Genomic DNA, 6,274 nt, shown 5'->3' with positions numbered 1-6,274 from the left:
TGGAGGTCGTGCCTGCTGAGGAAGTCTGCTTTCCAGTTGTCCACTCCCGAAATGAACACTGCTGACAGTGCTTTTACGTGATTCTCCGCCCAGCGAAGAATTCTGGTGGCTTCCGCCATCGCCACCCTGCTCCTTGTGCCGCCTTGGCAGGTTTACATGAGCCACTGCGGTGATGTTGTCTGACTGAATCAGCACCGGTTGGTTGCGAAGCAGAGGCTCCGCTTGACTTAGGGCGTTGTATATGGCCCTTAGTTCCAGGATATTGATGTGCAGACAAGTCTCCTGACTTGACCACAGACCCTGGAAATTTCTTCCCTGTGTGACTGCCCCCCACCCTCGGAGGCTTGCATCCATGGTCACCAGGACCCAGTCCTGAATGCCGAACCTGCGACCCTCGAGAAGGTGAGCACTCTGCAGCCACCACAGAAGAGACACCCTGGCCCTGGGGGATAGGGTGATCAGCCGCTGCATCTGAAGATGCGATCCGGACCTTCGTATGACGCCACCATCTTTCCCAGGACTCGCGTGCATTGATGCACCGACACCTGTTTTAATTTTAAGAGGTCTCTGACCAGAGTCACGAGCTCCTGAGCCTTCTCCGCCGGGAGAAAAACCTTCTTCTGGTCTGTGTCCAGAATCATGCCCAGGAAGGGCAGACGCGTCGTAGGAATCAGCTGCGACTTTGGAATATTCAGAATCCAGCCGTGCTGTTGCAACACTTCCCGAGAGTGTGCTACGCTGATCAGCAGCTGCTCTCTGGACCTCGCCTTTATGAGGAAATCGTCCAAGTATGGGATAATTGTGACCCCTTGCTTTCGCAGAAGCACCATCATTTCTGCTATTACCTTGGTAAATATTCTCGGTGCCGTGGACAGACCAAACGGCAACGTCTGGAATTGGTAATGACAGTCCTGTACCACAAATCTGAGGTACTCCTGATGAGGTGGATAAATGGGGACATGCAGGTAAGCATCCTTTCTGTCCAGAGACACCATAAAATCCCCCTCTTCCAGGCTTGCAATGACCGCTCTGAGCGATTCCATCTTGAACTTGAACCTTTTCAGGTAAATGTTCAGGGATTTTAAATTCAATATGGGTCTGACCGAACCGTCCGGTTTCGGTACCACAAACATTGTGGAATAGTAACCCCTTCCGTGTTGAAGGATGGGAACCCTTACCACCACCTGCTGGAGATATAATTTGTGAATTGCCACTAACACTATTTCCCTCTCTATGGGGGAAGCTGGCAGGGCCGATTTGAGGTAACGGTGCGGGGGCATCACTTCGAATTCCAGCTTGTATCCCTGAGACACAATCTGTATAGCCCAGGGATCCACCCGTGAGCGAACCCACTGGTGGCTGAAATTTCGGAGACGCGCCCCCACCGATCCTGGCGCCACCTGTGGAGCCCCAGCCTCATGCAGTGGATTTAGTGGAAGCCGGGGAGGACTTCCGTTCCTGGGAACTAGCTGTATTGTGCAGCTTCTTTCCTCTACCCCTGCCTCTGGCAAGAAAGGACGCACCTCAGACTTTCTTGCCTCTTTGTGAACGAAAGGACTGCATTTTTCTTAGGCTGTGAGGGGATATATGGCAAAAAATATGACTCCCAGCCGTAGCTGTGGAAACTAGGTCCGAGAGACCGTCCCCAAACAATTCCTCACCCTTATAAGGTAAAACCTCCATGTGCCTTTTTGAGTCGGCATCACCTGTCCATTGCCGAGTCCACAGGACCCTTCTGGCAGAAATCGACATTGCATTTATTCTAGAGCCCAGTAGGCTAATGTCTCTCTGGGCATCTCTCATAAATAGGACAGCGTCTTTTATATGCCCCAGGGTCAGTAATATAGTATCCTTGTCCAAGGTATCAAGTTCCTTATCGATAAAGTATCTGTCCATGCTGCTACAGCACTACACATCCAGGCCGACGCAATTGCCGGCCTTAGTATGGTACCTGAATGTGTATAAACGGACTTCAGGATACCTTCTTGTTTTCTATCCGCAGGATCTTTTAGGGTGGCCGTATCCTGTGACGGCAGGGCTACCTTCTTAGATAAGCATGTCAAAGCTTTGTCTACCCTAGGGGAGGATTCCCAGCGTAACCTGTCCGCTGGCGGGAAAGGATACGCCACAAGCAACCGTTTGGAAATCTGCATTTTTCTATCTGGAGATTCCCAAGCTTTTTCACATAACTCATTTAACTCATGTGAAGGGGGAAAGGTCACCTCATGCCTTTTTTCCCCAAACATATAAACCCTCTTGTCAGGGACTGGGTTTTCCTCTGAGATGTGCAATACATCCTTCATTGCTATAATCATGTAGCGGATGGCTTTAGCCATTTTAGGCTGCAACTTTGCATCATCGCCATCGATACTGGAGTCAGAATCCGTGTCGATATCTGTGTCAACAATTTGGGATAGTGGGCGCTTCTGAGACCCTGACGGCCTCTGCGCTGTAGGATCAGGCATGGGTTGAGACCCTGACTGTCCCAAGGCTTCAGCTTTATCCAACCTTTTATGCAAGGAAGTAACATTATCATTTAAAACCTTCCACGTATCCATCCAATCGGGTGTCGGCGCCGTCGGCGGCGATCCCACATTCATTTGTACCTGCTCTGCTTCCACATAGCCTTCCTCGTCAAACATGTCGACACAAGCGTACCGACACACCACACACACAGGGGATGCTCTATTTGAGGACAGAACCCCCACAAGGCCTTTTGGAGAGACAGAGAGAGAGTATGCCAGCACACACCCCAGCGCTATATGACCCAGGAATTACACAGTAACTTAGTGTTTACCCAGTAGCTGCTGTATATACTGATTTTGCGCTAAATTTATGTGCCCCCCCCTTCTTTTTACCCTCTTTCTACCGTGAATCTGCAGGGGAGAGCCTGGTGAGCTTCCTCTCAGCGGAGCTGTGGAGAGAAAATGGCGCTGGTGAGTGCTGAGGAAGAAGCCCCGCCCCCTCAGCGGTAGGCTTCTGTCCCGCGATTTTGTGTAAAATAATGGCGGGGGCTCATGCATATATACAGTGCCCAACTGTATATATGCTGCTTTTTGCCAAGAGGTTCTCAATTGCTGCCCAGGGCGCCCCCCCCTGCGCCCTGCACCCTACAGTGACCGGAGTGTGTGGGTTTAATGTGGGAGCAATGGCGCACAGCTGCAGTGCTGTGCGCTACCTCATATGAAGACTGGAGTCTTCTGCCGCCGCTTTTGACGTCTTCTTGCTTCTCACGCCGGCTTCTGGCTCTGCGAGGGGGACGGCGGCGCGGCTCCGAATCGGACGACCAAGGGTGCGTTCCTGTGATCCCTCTGGAGCTAATGGTGTCCAGTAGCCTAAGAAGCATGACCTATCCGCAGTTAGTAGGTCTGCTTCTCTCCCCTCAGTCCCACGTAGCAGAGAGTCTATTGCCAGCAGATCTCTCTGAAAATAAAAAATCCTTACAAAATACTTTCTATTTAGCAAGCTCAGGAGAGCTCACTAAGGTGCACCCAGCCCGTCCGGGCACAGATTCAAACTGAGGTCTGGAGGAGGGACATAGAGGGAGGAGCCAGTGCACACCAGTATTCCTAATTCTTTCTTAAAGTGCCCTGTCTCCTGCGGAGCCCGTCTATTCCCCATGGTCCTTACGGAGTCCCCAGCATCCACTAGGACGTTAGAGAAACAGGCATTGAAGCAGGGCACGAATTGTGTCATCGGGTCCCCTTCGACTGCCCACTTGTGCTCTGTAAGTGGGCGGCCAAGAGTGGGTGTGGGGGGCTGTAGTAGGTGGATTGGAATGCGGTGACTTGACCACCTTTTCCAGCCTATTTTGGGGAGCCTCCCGGCCGTTCCGAAAGAAAGGTAAGTAGGTGGTGATCCCATTTCTAACAAACACAGACAGGGCTTGATTCAGAGATGTCAATAAAAGGAGAAAACAAAAGAAAAGTAAACAAACTATTTTGTTTTCTCTTCTTGTTTATTTGACTTGAACCAGAATTACATAAACACATCACAGTAATTACAGAAGCGCTCGTTTATCTCTATTGCTGATTCAGAGATGTAACCATGCCGATATTTATGGAGTTATCGTCCGACTGTGCATGTGTCACAGTCGCAATGCGCTCGCACCAAGGTACCTTTGCAATGTCTCTGGCAGTGAGGATTTAATCGCAAAGTGAATGACAGCCAGAGGATGTTTGGCGGAGGTAACGGCAAACACGCAGGCGCATAGCGGACGTTTTCAGTGCATGTCTCAGCCTACCACTGCGATCCCGTATGCAGAAAAAATGGCGGAAGAGTCTCAGCTCCCACGGCCACTCTGACCACACAGTCACTCAGGGAATCGATTATCGAAAAATCTCCGATGTTGGTACTTCACACACGATTGCGGTGCGTTATCCTGTATTGTAAAAATGGCAACAATTTAAAAGGCAAGATCAACCTGGTTTTGCCTTTTAACTTATCGCCACTTTAAAACTGCAGGGGAACTTGCCAGAATTGCATCCGTGCCTCTATCTTGCAGCTATCACATAAGGCCCTCAGTAATATTACACACATGCACTTGGAAAATGGGGGTGATTCCGAGTTGTTCGCTCGCTAGCTGCTTTTAGCAGCTTTGCACACGCTAAGCCGCCGCCCTCTGGGAGTGTATCTTAGCATAGCAGAATTGCGAACGAAAGATTAGCAGAATTGCGAATAGAAAATTCTTAGCAGTTTCTGAGTAGCTCGAGACTTACTCCTACATTGCGATCAGCTCAGCCCGTTTCGTTCCTGGTTTGACGTCACACACACGCCCAGCGTTCGGCCAGCCACTCCCCCGTTTCTCCAGACACTCCCGCGTTTTTCCCTGACACGCCTGCGTTTTTCCGCACACTCCCAGAAAACGGACAGTTTCCGCCCAGAAACACCCACTTCCTGTCAATCACACTACGATCACTTCAACGATGAAAAATCTTCGTTCGGGCGTGAGTAAATCTACTACATTTTGTGTTAAAATACTAACCGTATGCGCAAATATAACAATTTTTAGAATGCAGTTGTGTGAAGGGACACATGAGAAACCATTCCTCCTATTGTGAATGTGCGTTACAGGTGTAAATTAGTGGTTGACTTGTCCTCAGTATATGTAAAGTACTGTATTGTCTATACTAAAAGAACTACTTATTATGCTCATAATTAGCTACATGTTATGTATATGGGCGTCACATGAAAAAAGAACTCTGTCAAACTGTCATTTTAGATGTCTTAATGAACGAGTACCACAAAACTCATGCTGCACTCCTTTCCAAAAACATATACACCTTATCTGCTTCACTCTACAGATTCCCAGGAACACTCAGGCAGGTCTGGTCTGTTATTTACCAGGTTCTCTGACCGTATCACTAAATACACCCTTCATTCCACCGCCCATGAAATGCCCACCAGAGCCGGCCCTAACCAATATGATGCCCTAGGCAATATTTTGGCTGGTGCCCCCTAGCACCGCCGCTAGTTCTGCAGGAGATGCCTGGCATGAGTCAGCTGGCAGCTCTGCTAACATCGGGCGCCTTTTGTTTATGAAAATGCATCGTATTTGCATTACTATGTGGCTAGGATGCACAAGCAGCTTCTGCTGATTAAAATGATATACAGCATGCCTATATTCTGTGTGCGACTGCGGCTATATCTGCATATGAAATGCTACATTACAGTGATTTCCAGGACTACACTACAATGTAGCATTTCGGATGCAGATAAAGCCGCAGTCACACACAGAATATAGGCATGCCGCATATCATTTTAATCAGCAGAAGCTGCTGGTGCCCCTAAGCATACCAAATGCCCTAGGCATTTGCCTAGTTTGCCTATGCCTAAGGCCGGCTCTGATGCCCACCGTGTTCTTCATACTCTCAAGTAAAAATTGAGCAGAGGCGGGTCTCTCTTGTGGGTGGTGGGTGAACAAACGCAGCTTAAACTATGGAGTCCACCCATCTATCATTCCTTGGGGGGAGTATTTCAGCTTCACACTTGCCCAAGATAACCAAATGACAGGTGGGCAGAATATTTGCAGTGACACTCGTATAATTAACAACTACCCATGACTATACTAGACATGGAGACATATGGAGGCTGATCCTGTGAGACACAGGTAAGTTCGGTTGTGACCACATATAGTGAGCTTCATACTGGACTAACTGTACGCATCTTTGCGCGTATCTATGTGAAATGGGATTTTCTGGCTGTCAGCTGGGCAGCCAGTGGAGTACACACGGAAGAAAACCATCTTGTGTGGGTATCGTGGGTGTGTAGCTGG

This window comes from Pseudophryne corroboree, chromosome 4 (assembly GCF_028390025.1).
Source record: "Pseudophryne corroboree isolate aPseCor3 chromosome 4, aPseCor3.hap2, whole genome shotgun sequence".
In the NCBI taxonomy this organism is placed as follows: Eukaryota; Metazoa; Chordata; class Amphibia; order Anura; family Myobatrachidae; genus Pseudophryne; species Pseudophryne corroboree.
This window is presented reverse-complemented; position numbering follows the sequence as displayed.